Genomic DNA, 18737 nt, shown 5'->3' with positions numbered 1-18737 from the left:
AAGAAAACCAGGGAAGAGATCACTTGGGAAATCTCAGCTCTATAGTAAAACCAGGACATAAAAAATTAACCAATACCAGGTTAATAAAAACAAAAGAGAAAGAACTTTTATTATTACCACAATACTCCTGTTACAAGCATAATGACTAGATGGAAAAGTCACCAATTAATAAACTCATGGGAATTCCACCATGAGCCAAGAGCTTAGTTACAAATGAGAGGAAAATCCATTTTTAAATGCACAGACATCAGATTCCCATTCCCAAACCATAAAACAATAAATCCTAATGGATTTATCTAAACTTTACCCTACTTACAGAGAGTGAAGAGTCTTTTCTGGGAGCGAGACATTTTGTCTGTCCCCCTCAGTAGCTGCACAGATACTGCCCAGGGACAAAGTAGGGGGAAAAACCAAAAATTCCTTTGTCTCAGTTTGAAATCCTCTCTGCATTTCTATTGGCTGAGCAGATACCTGGCCGGGTAAAGTTAACCCCTTAGTCCCCAGGCTGCTGCCCATCCCTCATGGTCATGACATAGGCATATATATGAAGGCTGCAAATGATCAAAAATGATTTTCACAGGAGGGATGGAATTTTGTCGTTTGCCTTGTATTATTGTTTCTGGGACAGTTCATTGTGTATTCAGTTCAAAAGGGAATGCAGTAACTTCGTGGATACCAAATGCCAACTGTGGGATGCTACACATTGCTACATACTGTAGGGGTGTTATATTGGCTTGGTCAAAGCCAAGAACCATTACAGATCTCCCAAGGAAACCTGCTCTCACAATATTCCCAATATTCCCAAACCAAAGAGGTTTGGATAAATTTGAGATCAGCATAAACTCCAAGATTTTTCTCCTCTGTAAATATATGAGAATGGGATAAACAGCCCTGGGTTGAGATATTGAGGAAAATAGAATATCGCTGTTATTGCACTTGGCTTTCAGGTATTTGAGTCTAACTCAAAGCATGGTCATAACTTACTTCCCTTTCAGAGGTCACTAGACAGTAAGACTCAGGAGCACTACTGCATTTAAACACTTTGGATGAAATCCTGGCCCCTTCGGAGAATTTTGCCATTAATTTCAGAGGGCCAGAATTTCACACTTCAAAGCTTTATCAGTATCCCCCAATCATCTCAACAGAGTGAAAACAACACAATTGTTCCTTTTCAATGTGAGTCGTCAGGCAGCATGGAGATGCATGTTCTCTGCCAGCATTTGCCATCTTCTCTTACCCATTTATCTAGTTTTTTTTCTTTATTTCTTTAAGCACCAGTTGTGTGCTCAGCCCATCCCATGACACAAATTGACCTTTATTTCCCTGAAATTCACTAACTACTAGATGCTTTTATTGCACCAGGGACCAACTGGGAAGAGAATCCAAAGTAGCAAATACCTATTTATGGAAGCAAGCATTTACTTCTGATGGATGTGGGACTCAGAGGTGTGGCGAGAACTGTACCCATTCAGCTCTAATACCAAGGGCTAGTCAGTCTGGGCAAGCACTAAATGAGGAAAGTGCTTGAGAGGCCCACAGTTCTTTCTTTATGCCAATCAATGCCATTGGTGTTAGTTTCAGAGGGGTAGTCATGTTAGTCTGTATCTGCAAAAATAATGAGGAATCCTGTAGCACCTTAAAGACTAAAGCCATGTCATCACTTGCAGGAAGATTGACACTGAGGTGTTTGATTTTCCGGCGTTCGATTTAGCACATCTAGTAAAGACCTGCTAAATCAAATGCTGATGGTGCTTGCTTCAGCACCTGTACTCCTTTTTCTCATGAGGAGTAAGAGAAGGCGACAGGAGCATTTCTTCCATTGGGCTCCCGCTGTGAGGACAGCACTGAAGATCAGCTTAAGGTATGTTGACTCCAGCTAGATTTTTACGTAGCTGGAATTGCGTATCTTAAGCCGACCTTCCCCTGTAGTATGGACCTGATCTACAAGATTTATTTGGGCATAAGCTTTTGTGGGTAAAAACGTCTTTGTTAGATACACAGTGACCACAGGGCTCATCATTATTACTGGTGTTCGTGTAGACATTTTTCATTGGATTTTCAAAGCTGCCAATTAGGCAGCTAAGTGAAAGGCACTCTGCTCAGCACTCACTATGAAAGAGTGCCCTGGGCCTTGTCATCTTCTATAGAGAAGCGATGGACATCTACATTGTGGTGCATTGGTTTCACAATTCATTTATGTCGACTTAGTAACTGACAGTCATCTTTTCTCTTATTTATATCACATTTTCACTGGCATGCTGGGATCATATTCGAAAGTAAAAATTTCTCACACATTATGCATTACGCCTCACATTTTGATGAAGGGCTGTTACTTACCACCCTATGTAAAGCAGTCCGATCATTTGTAGTGGATCATACATAAATGGTTGGATTAGACATGGGTATCAAAGAATCAGTTGAACTACATTGAGTTACATGGTTCTCTGCAAGTATCTCGGTGTAAGTAGCTAGATCAACTCTTGAAAATTGCAAGCCATTTTTAATTAGAAAGGTCGTTTCATGGTTGGCTCCTCCTTCCACTATTAGTGTTAGGATCATGACTCCCAGACAAAGCCACCAGTGCAACCTAGAGTTCATATCACTTGCACACATATACGTGATAAATTCTAAATGAGAACAAAATGAAACTGTCTCATACTGAGCCATCTGAATTAACTACTAGCTCAGTGACAGAATCGTCTGCCCTTTGTTAAACACATCTTTCTTTTACGTGATCTTAAACCTCTCTTTAAAGGCTTGTGATGAAGAGTAAACTTATGTTGGTCACAAAATCTTAAATTCTTGAGCTCTGACACATTTAAAGATCATGTGAAGGTGCAGCCCCATTAAAAATGTCTTGTTTGGAATGTCAAATGTATCTCCTCATTTCTGGTATCACTGACTAACATTGCCAGTTGTGGTTGGATGTACTCCTCAAAGATTTATCATGCGACAATTTTTAATTAAAGATTAATTCTTAATTTTTGGTGACTCAAGGACAATCCTGGAGATCAGGCCCATTGACGGGGAGGCAAAAGGGGCAACTGTTCCAAGGCCCAGCAATTCAAAAGGGCCTGGAGCTCCTGGCCACTGCTACTCTAGCAGCAGCCAGGGCCCCGGGCTCTTTAAATCGCTGCTGGATCCCCAGATTATGTGAACGAGAGGCAGACAGTGTGATGGCCCCAGGCTGGGGGTGGGGTAGTCACATGTAGAATCATGTGGGAAGATCACGTTGTCCTTCTTAGCTGGTGCCTCCTCCCCATACTGGTAAGAAATTCAGTCTACTTGCGCTACTGAATATAGCACATCCTTTTTACCCTCTTCTCCCATTACAAACATAACCAAGGAATTTATTAATGTTTTGTTTGCAAGTTGATACCTAGTCCCTCGTTTTGTTCATTTAATTATCTTTTAAAAATAGCTATTTCTTATTAATGTATGGCTCTTCTCTTCTTTCTCTTCTTTCTGTTTGTGAGATTTGAGATTTTTATTTTTGTATTTTGTTTTTGTTTTCATGGCTTGAAATATTCTTTACAAACATGTCTACTACAATGATCTCTGATGCTGTCACCTGTTTAGGCTTAGCTGGGATGTAACTTCACAATTTTGTCACCTATTTCTTCAGTGTTTCTCAGGAAACATATTTTTTGTAATCCACTGCCAATCTCTATTGGCCAATCCCTTACTTATGATTTTGGAAAATGGACTTTCTATAGCAAGAATCACGTGAAAAATCACATGAAAAGATTTCAATCTCTGAGAATCATAAAAATGACATTTTTATAATTTCCTACATCAAATTTCCACACAATTTTCAATGAATTGTGACTAAAATATGGTAGAAAAATGATAACAAATCCCAATTATTTGGGGCCTGGTCCCTGCAAACTTTGAAACATGTATTTAACTTCATACATGTAAGTGTTCCCATTGCATTTGATGGGACCATTCTCATGCATAATAGCAGTAATGGAAGTAGAACAATTTATAATGTGGTGGAGTCTTTATGATTTATAGTTGTTAGGTCAATTTACAGTTCTTTAAGCCATCAAGGACCATGATGAGATCATCTAATCTGATTTCCACATTGCACTCAGTTACTTCTGTATGGAACTTGTGTTTGGCTCAAGCACGTTTTCCAGAAAGTCATCCAATAGTGATTTGAAGACATCAAGATATGGAAAATCCCGCACTTACCTTGGTAGTTTGTTCCAGTAATTAATTGTCCTTACTATTAAAAATGTGTGCCCTATTCTGATCTGAAGTTGTCTGTCTTCCACTTCCCGCAATTCATTCTTGTTATGTCTTTCTTCACTGGATTAAAGGGCCCTGACTTCCTTAGACTTCCTTAGACTAAAGACTTTTATACTGTAATCAAATCACCTTTCCATCTTCCTTTCGGTAAATTGAACATATTAAGTATCTAAGGATATGTCTACACTACCCCCCTAGTTCAAACTAGGGGGGGTAATGTAGTCATACAGAGTTGCAAATGAAGCCCGGGATTTGAATTTCCCGGGCTTCATTTGCATAAAGCCGGCTGGCGCCATTTTTAAATGCTGGCTAGTTCGGACCCCGTGCCGTGCGGCTACACGCAGCACAGACTAGCTAGTTCAGATTAGGTTTCCTAATCCGAACTAGCTGTACACCTCGTCCCTCATTGTAAGTTCCTCATTGTAATTTCCCAAATTATGTTTGTGGCTTTTCATTGCACCTCTTCATTTTTTCAACTTTTTAAAAACTGTGGACACCAGAATTAGACACAGTATTCCACTCATCTGGATATTAGTGTTACAACTGCCTTAAAAAGAGATAAAATCACTTCCCTGCCTAGATTATAGATCCAAGTATTGCATTAGCACTTTCTGCCCTAACATCAGACTGGGAGCTCATGCTGAGTTAGTGAGCCGCTGTAACCCCTAAATCCTTTTCCAAATCATGCTTTTGAGGATTCAGTCCCCCATTGGGTATGCATGGCCTTCATGCCTTGAATGTGTGACCTCACATTTGGCTACATTAAAGCACATTTTGTTTCAATGGGCCCGGTTCACCAAAAGATCCAGATTGCTCTTTGAGATATTCAGTCATCACACATTCTTAAAGCTTCAGAGGGGTCATCTGAAGAAGTGGGTTGTGCCTACAAAAGCTCATGATATCATCTACATGTTTTCTTAGTCTCTGAGGCGCTGCAACACTATTTGTTGTTTTTTAAGTTTTTACATTCTTAAAGCATTTGCAGTGCTCTGCTTATTCTGTGTCTAGTTCCTGTGTCTGCCTATATTGTTACTGATTTGTCTAGGGTTTCCCTATTTAGATATTTCTAAATAAATTGAATCAGTGCTTGTGGTTTACTTCATGCTGTTTACCTATATTTATATATGTTACACAGTGAAGCATATGGCAAACCTGAAGTTAGACTATACATTTTGACTGTGAACCATATAAATATGAAAGAAGGGAAATCCAATCTGTTATGCAAACGCACAAACTTGTCAGTAAATAGTCTAATAATGCAGAGAAAAAGCTGTAACATGATTTTATTCTGGTATAGCTCAGTAAATCTGCATCTATGAGTCTGAGTGTATTAAATACTCTTTGCCGAAAAGAAGCATCCAGCAGAAAAACATTGAAAACCTTAATACTTTTAGATGGCAGAAAACAAATAAAAATAAAACAAAAAATGACCGCAAAATGATACAAAATTCATAATATATTTGTGTACATGATTTAATCCCAATGTGCTCTTTTAATAGTGTCCCAATATTAATAAGACAGGTGTTAAAATAAATGTTGTCACTGAATTAATGTTATAAGAAGGATAAATATGAAGGAAGATGTTGCAGTAGCAACATATTTGTAAGGGTGACCTTCTAAAGAGCTGAAAAAATATTGGTGTCTACCACCTGTATTATGCACCTACTTAAAAAAAGTAAGCACATGAAAGAATGTATAATAGTTTTAATTCTATTTATATTGGGGATGCTCAATTAGAAAGGACAGGCATCACAGGTGGTTTAAGTCGTATGAGATAATCAATGCCTCAGGGCTCTTTCTGAATTCCAGGCAAGGAATATGTCAGGGAAATGTATCTGTGTGCACATGGTGCCAAATCTGTGCAGCAAGGTAGGAGACCAAAAGGACAACTGAGTTTATAGATACAAATGTATGGCAGGTGCACTATGTCCTTGTATTTCCATACAAAATTTGCAAAACTGTACCTGAAAGAGGACCTTTATGGTATGGCTACGCACTGTAATACCTTCACCATTACTCAAATTTTAAAGGAGCCCTTTCTAATATGTAGTATACAGTCAGAAGAGGGGAAGAACTGCAAGTAGCTATGATGTATGCAGTAGGGTTGGCTAGTATAATAGAAAATTGTTCTGGCACAGGTTTGTCATCATTCAAAGTGATTTATCATCTGACAGTGCAAACATACTTTTTGGGGGGATGAGGGACTGAACAGTTGTTCCAAGGTCCCTTAAGACAGAAGATATTCTCTTTTTTAAAATGCATCTTTTCTTGACTGTATTGCATTGAAGAAATATGCATAAGGCCCACAAATAATCCCAAATTGTATAATATTTGGTCTTATTCTAGCTTCTTCTTTCCATTAGTCCCCCATACCTCTTGACAAAGGGACTGAAAAACTGTTTTGCAAATCATCACTGTTCTCAGGTGTACCGGCTACGTCTACACTGGCAGCTTCTTGTGCAAGAACTCTTTTGCAGAAGAGTTCTTGTGTAAAAACTCTTCCACAAGAGTGCATCTACACGGGCATGTGCCTTTGCGCAAGAGCATCCATGCCAGTGTAGACACTCTCTTCCGCAAGAAAGCTCTGATGGCCATTTTAACCATAGGGGCTTCTTGTGCAAGAAATTCATGTTGACTATCTACACTGGCCTCTTCTGGAAGAGCTCTTGCACATGAGGGCTTATTCCTTGTGGGGAGAGGAATAACTCTTCCAAAAGAAGCCCTGTTTTACAATGCTAAACTGTAAATTTACTTCTGGAAGAACACTTGTGCAGTGTAGACAACCAGCAAGTTTTTGCGGAAAAACGGCTGTTCTTCTGGAAGAAGCTGCCAGTGTAGACGTAGCCTGACCAGTGTTTAGGTAGTTCAATCTCTTGTGACAGGGTCTGGTCCAAAGCTCTTTAAAGTCCTTGTTTTCAGTAGGCTTTGGAATGGGTTCTGTTGCATTCTCTTGTTCTACCGACTTCATCACCATCGTATCTGAGCACCTTGTAGAAGTTCATTCTGACATGAATAGCATTTGAGTTTTTTGTCATTTATTTGTAATTGATCTAGTTGAAGGTAAGGTCAAAGAAGCCTGTCTTGCACCTAGAATGGAAAGTGGTGAGGTCTGAGATGGTTCTTAGTTCTTATATAAGTTCATCACATAGCTTTTGACCAGCACCAGAGGCAGCCTGGTTTTGTGCACACATGGGGTGAACATCTCTGCTGTGTTGGGATGGAGTTATCATCACAGTCATCATCTCCAAGCTCTAGCTCAGTTTTTAGCTATCCCAAGCCAAGGCCACTGAGTACCTTGAAGCCAAGGAAGAAGACTTTGCACTTGATTGATAGTCTATAGGAAGCCATAGAAAGGGGAGGAGAGTAGATTGGATGTACTCACAGAAGCCTGCCTTGTAAAAAGGTGCTTTGTTATGTTCTGAAGTAATTGCAGTTTTCTAACAGCTGATGGCTTCATACCAAGGACGTACTGAATTGCTGCAGTCTAGATAAGATGATGGAGTGTGTAATGCAGGCCACTTCATCATCCACGAGGGTGAGATGGAGTCTTGTCATCAGTCAGAGATGGTAGAAAGTGTTATTCATGCTCACTGCTGTGTACTACAAAATGTCAGCAAGGAATCAGATAGCACACCTGAACTGCAGAATGAATTTGCTGGTTGTGGTCACTTTTCTGCTAAGCCCTAGCTCAACTAGATTATCATGTTGTTATCGTATGTCATGACAGAAAGATGAAAGTCATAACACAAATACTAGTGGCTCACCAAATGAAATTAATGGGCAGCAGGTTTAAAACAAACAAAAGTACTTGTTTTTCACACAACAAACAGTCAGCCTGTGGAACTCCTTGCCAGAGGATGATGTGAAGGCCAGGACATTAACAGGGTTTAAAAAAGAACTAGATGGAGGCCAGGTCCATCAATGGAAATTTGAAGGGATGAACAGTGATGGTGCCCTTAGCCTCTTTTTCCAGAAGCTGGAAATGCAACAGGGGATAAACTTGATGATAATCTATTGGGTTCATTCCTTCTGGAGCATCTGTAGTTGGCCACTCTTGGAAGGCAAGATATTCGGCTCGCTGGACCTTTGGTCTTACCCAGTATGTCTATTCTTACACAATAATACCATTTTTTGCTTTGCACCGAGCAATTCAAACCGTAACAATGGGTTTAGATCCGGGGATTCTAACATCCCCTTCAGTGTTTTAGAGGTTCAGAATATGAGGCTCCAGTTCTGGCATAACTGCAGATAAAAGAAGCCTGAGAAGCAGGCCTGCCTATGGGAGAGTGGAGCAGGCAAAAAGGGATGTTGCCCCAGGGATTCAAAGAAGCCCAGGATTCCCAGCAGTGGTTGCAGCCCCAGGTCCTTTATATCACCACCATCCCTGTGGCGTGCTCTATGCGGCTCTCAGGGCTGGGGAGCAAGGCCCCCTCACCTTTCCTGGGGGACTGAGTAGGCTGTTGGGAACCCTGCTTAGAAGGTTGAAGGCAGATCATCACAAACAGAAGTCACTGGGGGAAAAAAATTACAGCAATCTTGTGCAATCATTTAGTTTGTCTGGTTCCCAGAACTGCTGTGCTCCAATTTAATAATAATAATAATCATCATACATAGGTGTCTTTGTCATGTCAGGGACTGTAAGCAAGAGAATGCAGCCAAAGGGCTGTAAATGTGAGTGAGAGGTTGTAGAACAGAAAAGGAACTAGAGCAGAGAGTTTCCAGAGATTTGCATGGGAAGCGCACAGCTGGATCTCCTTAACAGCCCTGCACTGAAAATGCTTCCCTGACCACGTGATGTTACACCATTATAATGATATCAGGAGCTGTGTGAGCAGCAGGATGGAAGAGACACTGCAAGGACCCTTTTCTCCCTTTCCCCCGAGTGCATGAGTGCAAAGACCAGCCGAAATATAAGTCCTATTGTATTTAGAGTAGAAGGGCGAGTCATGGAGCTGGCCATGATAGAATCACCCCAAAACCTGAGGCTCCTCCAGCTTCCATGCCTGCCATTTTCCTACACTCAGTGTAAGGGACTGCATGCAAAAACAACAAAAGGGGCAGCAGTAGCTGCTAAAGTGTGTAGTTCTGCAGCACTCCTAGGCATTTAGCTCTGAAGAGGTACTGCCCGACTGTCCATCTGTGAGCCTATTGGAAGGTTATGTTTTTTAATGCTCTAATGAAGGTCTGAATGTATTAATAACACCCCAACCACAACATGGCTACGTCTACACTGGCCCCTTTTCCGGAAGGGGCATGTTAATTTCACCTATCGTAGTAGGGAAATCCGCGGGGGATTTAAATATCCCCCGCGGCATTTAAATAAAAATGTCCACCGCTTTTTTCCGGCTTTTAAAAAAGCCGGAAAAGAGCATCTACACTGGCCCCGATCCTCCGGAAAAAGCGCCCTTTGAAGTAGGAATAAGAGCCTCCGGAAAAGGGCGCTTTTTCCGGAGGATCGGGGCCAGTGTAGACGCTCTTTTCTGGCTTTTTTAAAAGCCGGAAAAAAGCGGCGGACATTTTTATTTAAATGCCGCGGGGGATATTTAAATCCCCCGCGGATTTCCCTACTACGATAGGTGAAATTAACATGCCCCTTCCGGAAAAGGGGCCAGTGTAGACGAGCCCCATGTGTTTTCTTTTGCCTTTTCTCCTCCTGCAGGATTAGAGCTCTGTTGAAAGAGGTACATTGCAGCTCGTCTCTAAGAACGGTCTCTCATGTATGCTCACAGGTTACCTTTCCTCAGACCCAGAGTATGAAGCTTTAATTGCTCAGAGGGTGAGTCAAATCTTTGCAAAAGTTTCTGCGTTCGATTTTTTCCTCAGAACCAGTGCAAGAAAAGAAATTTGTGAGCACATTTAAAGGCAAAAACTTGACTTTCATAAGCAGCAGCATGTGTGTGTGTGTGTGTATTTGTTAGTCTCTAAGGTGCTATAGGACTACTTGTTTTTTTAAAGAAAAGTGACTTCATGGAAACAACATGCTCAAAATAACAAACAGTGGAACTTGTGATTGGTGCCATTTTGCTCCTGCTGCTTATGGAAGTCAGTTAAGCTATTTCGAAATAAGCTACGCAATTGATGTAGCTCATTTTGTGTAGCTTATTTCAAGTTAAGCCCTGCTGTGTGGTTGCATTCTCAGGGTGTGTCTACACTACATCCGTAGCTCAAAATAAGCTACACAATTTGAGCTACACAAATTGTGTAGCTTATTTAGAGTGCATTTCAAAATAACTTATTTCAAAATTTGGCCCTGTCTAAAGATTTGCATGGTCTATACAGCACCCAATTTCAAAACAGAATGCTATTCTAAAACGTTCCTTAATCCTCGTGGAATGAAGTTTGTGAGGATGTCGGAATAGCCAGCCTGTAATTCGAAAGCTATTTCAAAATAACAGGTTTGTTTAAAAGACACTGAATAGCTATTTTGGGATACTGGAAGTACTGCAGTGTAGATGTAGCTAAGGTATTTCAGGACTACTCATTTTTTTTAAGTACCAGATGTCAGCCGATGGTCAGGGCTCCCTATATCTGTCCCTTAAGACCGGCTGAAGTTCTTTTAAATTGTGCTTGGTTCTATTACAGCAACTGAAGGAGTCAGGTTAAAACTTAAACAGTTACAGGTTTATTTGAGGAAGCTTATAAATCATATGGTTGCAATGGCTATTGTTCTATTTCTTAACTACTAGCAAAATATAGATCTTAAAATGGTTACAAAGAAGATAAAGATAGAAAAATAGAAATAATGGTACCAAGTAACAGCTTACTCTTTCTATGTGTACACTTAAGACAGAGGACCACATCCAGGTACAATTTTTACCCCCTTCTGTGCCTCTCGACTCCAGCATGTCAGGCCAGGGCCGGTCCCTCAATTCCTAGGAAAGATGAAAATACGAGGTGGGTGTCCCCATAGAACCTCAGGAGGTCAAACACCTAACCCGACCAGCAGGTAGAGGGTAGAATGACACTCCAAGTGATAGAAATGTAGCCGTGTTAGTCTGGGGTAGTTGAAGCAAAATGCAGGACAATGTAGCACTTTAAAGACTAACAAGATGGTTTATTAGATGATGAGCTTTCGTGGGCCAGACCCACTTCCTCAGATCAAATAGTGGAAGAAAGTAGTCACAACCATATATACCAAAGGATACAATTTAAAAAAATGAACAAATATGAAAAGGACAAATCACATTGCAGAACAGAAGGGGGATGCGGGGGGGTGGGAAGGGGGAGGAAGGAAGGTAAGTGTCTGTGAATTGCTGATATTAAAGGTAGGGAGAGTGGGATGTTTGTGAGTTAATGGTATTACAGGTGATAATTGGGGAAACTGTCTTGGTAATGGGTGAGAAAGTTCAAAGACTTGTTAAGTCCTTGTTGGTAAGTGTCGAATTTTAACATGAATGACAGTTCAGAGGATTCCCTTTCAAGTGCAGATGTAAAAGGTCTTTGTAGCAGAATGCAGGTGGCTAAGTCATGTGCTGGACCTATCTTATATACTCATGGGGTCACGTATTTCTCTTTCTTGTCTGTCATGCCAAATGGGGCTGGTCTGTCTTTTGTGAGAGAGGGAGTTGTGAACTTAATTTACACTTGTAAGAGAGATAACTAAATTGGAATTACTGGGGATTCTTTTCTCAGTGGGAAATTCCTCTCCCAGGGACTGTGTGTGTGTTCGAATCAACATAGGTGCCAGCCGGTGGCAGTTCTCGCAGCCTCAAGGCCAGCTTATTGCCTTAATCGCTCTCTCCTCATATCTATGTTTTCAGCTTCTCAGGATCAGATGAGCCAGCATAGACTATGCTGATTTTACTGCTCCTTCTCTGCCCTGTATGCTTCAGAGAGGCAAATAAGATGGATGAGATGGGGGGGGAGGGGCAGTCTGTCTGGCTACACCAGACTAACACAGCTACCCCTCTGGGACTTTTAAATATGCAAGTCATTTCTCTTTGTGATTACGCAGGTATAAATCAGAAAAGACTCAACTGAAGTAAAATTTACTCTGGTGTAAGTGAGAGGAAAATCCCCCAATCTGTGCCACAAACAAACAAGCCCCTAAAAAAGCAACTCAAACACTTGTTAGTATCAAGAAATACCCATAGCTACAGTTTTGATGGGGATTTGCACAAAGCTATTTCTGTTCAAAGCAGCATACAAGAGGAAGCTACAGCTCCAAGGTTAAAAAGTAAACCAGAAATGGCTAACTGTGGCTTTAAAGTTACAGTTTGCACTATCAGTGTAAAAAGCCCAGAGAGAATCATTCATAACCTCCAGGACCTCCAGAGGAATGCTTCCCACCCAAGTGGTTAAACTACCTTTTAATGTGCTTCACCCTGTATGATTTCCTACCCAGACTTTATTGGCTGGTGAAGTGGGGTAAGGTTAAATAGGTAGTACAACAGAATTCAACAGTTCAAGCAGCATTCTCCTCCCCCACTAAATAGTGTAGAAATATTTTAAAGGGGTTATCCTCCCCAAACACACCTTTCTTTATAGAGCTTGTTGTGTGACTAGAAAACAGGTGACCTTTTGCAGCCCTGCTGGAGTTTCTGCTCATTCCTGAGCCTTAGCACCGCAGGGGAGTGTGGAAATGAGAGATCTCCTCTCCTTGATGTGTGAGCTCAAAAAAGGCCAGTCACAGCCTGACAGAAAAAATTACTTTGAGTGTATTTTTCTGAGCACTAGAATGCACATTTTATATGAAGGAAATGTTTAAACATTATGTGTCAAGCAACAGTGTCTTTCTTTGCCCTGCCCTGCCTGAAACAGAAAAACAGCCCTTCTGAGTTCTTTTTAGCTCAGGGGTGGGCAATAATGATTTATGGGGGTGCACTGCCAGATATTGAAATGTGATCAAGGACTGCACTTTTCTACGGAGTGGGTCTGGAATGGAGTTTGGGTTTAGAAGTGAGCTTGGGATAGGGACCTGGGGTGCAGGAGAGGGTGTGAGATCTGAGGAGTTTGGGTGAAGGAGGTGGCAAGGAATTGGGGTGCAGGGTCTGGAAGAGATTATGGGTGCAGGAGAGGTTTCTGGCCTAGGATAGGAGTGTAGGAGGGTGTGCAGGGCCTGCACTGTCCCCAGCACAATCTCTCAGCTCCCATTGGCTGCTTTCTGGCCAATAGGAGCTGAGACATTGTGCTGGGCATGGGGACAGCATGCAAAGCTTCCCCCCCACTGTGTGCAGCATAGAGAGCCACAGGGAGCATCCAGCCACTTTGATTGCAGGCTCTGTGCTGCAGTGGCAGGCTGCAAGCTGGATTAAAAGGCTTGGCAGGCTGGATCTGGCCCACCCCTGTTTTATCAGTATAACAACTTCATTAGATAGGAAAGCACCTAAGTTAAGTTTTATAAGAGATGCTGGCTAACCTAACTGGGGTGGCATAATAGAGAACTTAGTTCACCTGTGCATGGTAGGGCTCTCCTTGCAAGTATTAAATCTTGACTTTGGGAGCTTAGGGAGAGCTAGGACTGCAGCATATGGATGTATTTATCTATGAAAGGATTTATGTAAAACATTATTTCTCAGAGCCTCGTTTTTAGTGCAGAGTTCAGATGGATTTTAAAGATGTCATCTGTTTTGTGTGGATGACATTTTTTTACATGAGAGGAAAAAATACCTTTTTAGAGAAAATACCTGTACCTAAACAATCAAATTTGCTAGGTGATAGACTTTAGCATTATCATTTATTTTTTCGCATTATATTAGAACCTGTAGACTCTATTTTATCAGGTACAAATATACACTCAGGAAGCAATGACACTGCCACAACCAATTTATCATCTGTTTGTTTGTTTTTGTTTCAAAACCAAAAATCCTCTAACAATCCAGCATGGAAAAAAATTGATATTCTGGTTTTCATTATTTTTTGTGTCTTTAAAAACTATTTTGTACTCTTCCTTTCTTCCTATGGCCTCTTTTAAATTAAAAGGAACAAAAAGGGGAAAGAAATAAAACTAGCAATTTTTTGGGTGAAGGGGTGCTGAAAATATTGGATTTTTTAAATTCAGTGCTTGTGAAATATGCGCGTTATTTTCCAACCAGCATTAGTGCTTATATATATTTATGCTAGGTGGACTACATTGTTGAAACGCCAGTAGAAGGGATGCATGGGCAAGTTTGGGGGCATCTCTGCATTCCTTTTCCCCTGTTTGCTAGCACTTACTTGGATAATGTTTCTTGAAACTGAGCAATTTATATTTTCTTATGCAACTTGCAAAAGTGAAATGACAGGATTTTTCTTTTAATGTGGGGAAGTGGATGGTGCAAAACAAAGCAACAGGAAATGCTATTGCAGAGTCACTGTCTGGTTTTTGTTGCTCAGTAGTGAAAGAAAAACTGGAACTGTGTAAGGGCTGATGAACTATCCATCTCCACTCTAATCACTCTCACTGCCTTACCCAATCTTTCTACTGTGTAATAATGTAATGCCAACAGGTGGAATCAACGTTGGCCCTCTGGCTCTGAGTGCATGAGCTTCTACAGCCTCAGCTGAGAGCCAAATTACTTTTAGCTCAAGCTGTGGAGGACTCTCTTTCTCTCTGCAAGTGGTCTAAATGCCATTACATGGGACAGTGAACCATGCTCAGTAGGTGTGTGGGTTACACCAACATGTCAGGAAGCTGTGAAGATGAGCTAAGTGCTGTGCTGGGGATAGAGGATGTATATGCTTCCCAAATCTTTTCCTTGTGCAGCAGAAAACTAAAGTTTAAAGCAGACTTTAAACTTCATCTTGGGACTTCAGAATCCCCAGGAAATCATAGAATCATAGAATACTAGGACTGGAAGGGACCTCGAGAGGTCATCGAGTCTAGTCCCCTGCCCTCATGGCAGGACCAAATACTGTCTAGACCATCCCTCATAGATATTTATCTAACCTACTCTTAAATATCTCCATAGATGGAGATTCCACAACCTCCCTGGGCAATTTATTCTAGTGTTTGACTACCCTGACAGTTAGGAACTTTTTCCTAATGTCCAACCTAAACCTCCCTTGCTGCAGTTTAAGCCCATTGCTTCTTGTTCTATCCTCAGAGGCCAAGATGAACAAATTTTCTCCCTCCTCCTTATGACACCCTTTTAGATACCTGAAAACTGCTATCATGTCCTTCCCTCCCCAATCTTCTCTTTTCTAAACTAAACAAACCCAATTCTTTCAGGCTTCCTTCATAGGTCATCTTCTCTAGAACTTTAATCATTCTTGTTGCTCTTCTCTGGACTCTCTCCAATTTTTCCACATCCTTCTTGAAATGCGGTGCCCAGAACTGGACACAAACTCCAACTGAGGCCTAATTAGCGCAGAGCAGAGTAGAAGAATGACTTCTCATGTCTTCCTCACAACACACCTGTTAATACATCCCAAAATCATGTTTGCTTTCTTTGCAACAGCATCACTCTGCTGACTCATATTCAGCTTGTGGTCCACTATAACCCCTAGATCCCTTTCTGCCGTACTCCTTCCCAGACAGTTGCTTCCTATTCTGTATGTGTGAAACTGATTGTTCCTTCCTAGGAGGAGCACTTTGCATTTGTCTTTATTAAACTTCATCCTGTTTACCTCAGACCATTTCTCCAATTTGTCCAGATCATTTTGAATGATGACCCTATCCTCCAGATTAGTCGCAACCCCTCCCAGCTTGGTATCATCTGCAAACTTAATAAGTATACTTTCTATATCAATATATAAATTGTTGACGAAGATATTGAACAGAGCCGGCCCCAAAACAGACCCCTGCAGAACCCCACTTGTTATGCCTTTCCAGCAGGATTGTGAACCATTAATAACTACTCTCTGAGCCAGTTATGCACCCACCTTATAGTAGCCCTATCTAAGTTGTATTTGCCTAGTTTATTGATAAGAATATCATGAGAGACCATATCAAATGCCTTACTAAAGTCTAGGTATACCACTTCCACCGCTTCTCCCTTATCCACAAGACTTGTTATCCTATCAAAGAAAGCTATCAGATTGGTTTGACATGATTTTTTCTTTACAAATCCATGCTGGCTGTTCCCTATCATCTTGCTATCTTCCAAGCGTTTACAGATGATTTCCTTAATTACTTGCTCCATTATCTTCCCTGGCACAGAAGTTAAACTAACTGGTCTGTAGTTTCCTGGTTGGCTCTTATTTCCCTTTTTATAAATGGGCACTATATTTGCCCTTTTCCAGTCTTCTGGAATCTCTCCTGTCTCCCATGATTTTCCAAAGATGAGATAGCTAGAGGCTCAGATACACATCCCCTATCAGCTCCTTGAGTATTCTAGGATGCATTTCATCAGGCCCTGGTGACTTGCAGGCATCTAACTTTTCTAGGTGATTTTTAACTTGTTCTTTTTTTATTTTATCTTCTAAACCTCCCCCCTTCCTACTAGCATTCACTATGTTAGGCATTCCTTCAGACTTCTCGGTGAAGACCGAAACAAAGAAGTCATTAAGCATCTCTGCCATTTCCAAGTTTCCTGCTACTGTTTCTTCCTCCTCACTGACCAGTGGGCTTACCCTGTCCTTGGTCTTCCTCTTGCTTCTAATGTATTTATAAAAAGACTTCTTGTTTCCCTTTATTCCTGGGAGAGTGTTCACATTCCTTTGCATCTGCCTGTAGTTATTGCCTTTCAGATGGGATGGCCATAGCCCTCTCAATTTTTAAAGGCCATAAGGGCCAGTGATGGGTGGAAGAGAGTGGAAAGGAGCATGTGGGAGTAGAGTCTTAGGGGTAATTGAGGGTACAGGAGCCAGGGTTATGGGGAAAAGAACTGGGGGCACATTTTGGGCACTGGTGGCCTCCCACTTTTAGGGATTTTCTGCCATTCCAGTTTTCAGAACTCCAAAAATGCATAATTGTCACATTTTGTAGGCTCCATGGAAATAATTTCTAATGGGATATGCATAGGACCCTACCAAATTCATGGCTGGGGAAAATGCATTACAAACAATGAATTTGTGCATAGACTATTTGTATAACTGTAGAATGTAGGAGACCTAATCATAGACCAGGACCCCAATGAATGAGACATGCTCCAAATGTAGAACAAAGAACTTATAGTCTAAATACAAAATGAGAGACAACTGATAGGAGCACATTGGCATAATGTGGTATTGCCACCCATACTTCTGCACTGCTGCTTGGAGGGTGCTGCCTTCACAGATGGGCACCCAGCCAACAGCTGCCACTCTCTGGCTGCCCAGTTCTCAGGATAGAGCAGAAGTAAGGGTGGCTATACCACAACTCCTCTGTAAAATAATATTGGAACTCCCTTCAGCTCCCTTTTGGGTCAGGACCCCCAATTTCGGAAACATTGGCCTTACCTTTGAAATCTGTTTAGCATAGTGTAAAATCCCACAAAAAACAGATTTCACAGGGGGGAAACAAATTTCATTAATTGTGATGCATTTTTCCTGGCCATGAATTTGTTAGGGCCCTACTCATATCCCTTGAATGCACTGAAAGTTTTGGAAGAGTAACCCCTCTAATGCAGGGTGAATTTAACTACAGGCAGTCCCCGACTTACGCGGATTCGACTTATGTCGGATCCGCACTTACGAACAGGGCTTTTCTCGCCCCGGAGCTCGCGGGTGGCGGGACCGCCCAGAGCACAGAGGTCCCGCCACCGCATCCTCCGGGGCGAGAAAAGCTGCTCCGGGTCTCCGTGGTGTGCTGGGGGGGACTCCCCAGCACAGCAGGGAGACAGGAGCAAAGCCACAGAGGCGGGGGACCCCGCCGCCTGTGTGGCTTTGCTCGGGTCTCCGTGGTGTGCTGGGGGGGACTCCCCCAGCACAGTAGGGAGACAGGAGCAAAGCCGCAGAGGCAGCGGGACCTCTGCACCTCCGCGGCTCTGCTCGGGTCTCCCTGGTCTGCTGGGAGGGGAGGGGGCACAGCTAGTGCTTCCCCCCCCAGCAGACCAGGCTTTTGTTGTGGGACGCCTGGGGTAGAGTAGCTGGCGTGCTGCCGGGTTGGTCCTGTGGGGACCTACCCGGCAGTGCCCCAGCTGTTCTGTCCCAGGAGTCCAGATTCAGCTGCTGTTGAAACTGATCAGCGGTTGATTCCAGGAAGCCGGGGGCAGAACAACTCTGCCTAGGGCTTCCTGTAGTCAGCCGCTGATCAGTTTCAGCAGCGGCTGAATCTGGAGCCAGTTCCGACTTACATACAAATTCAACTTAAGAACAAACCTATAGTCCCTATCTTGTACGTAACCCGGGGACTGCCTGTATAGGGTTTGTAGCAGCCAGTTATCGTAGTCGAAATTTTACCCGTACAGTAAAGGGCAACTGCACATGATGAATTTATGAAGAAATCCACTTTAGACCCATTAGAAATGATTGACAAGGAGCTACAAAATGTGATATTTAAGCATTGTGTCAAACTCATAGATGAGGAAGGGAGAAACCACTATTTTTTCACATTATATTTAATCTAGGTTTTTCAGCCCTAAGCAAGATACATTTAACTGTTCAGTGAGCTTGCCTTCCTTCTGAAAGTCTGGAATGACAAA

Source organism: Pelodiscus sinensis, chromosome 3 (genome assembly GCF_049634645.1).
Source record: "Pelodiscus sinensis isolate JC-2024 chromosome 3, ASM4963464v1, whole genome shotgun sequence".
Lineage (NCBI taxonomy): Eukaryota > Metazoa > Chordata > Testudines > Trionychidae > Pelodiscus > Pelodiscus sinensis.
The sequence above is the reverse complement of the archived record's forward strand: the minus strand, read 5'-3'. Positions refer to the sequence as shown.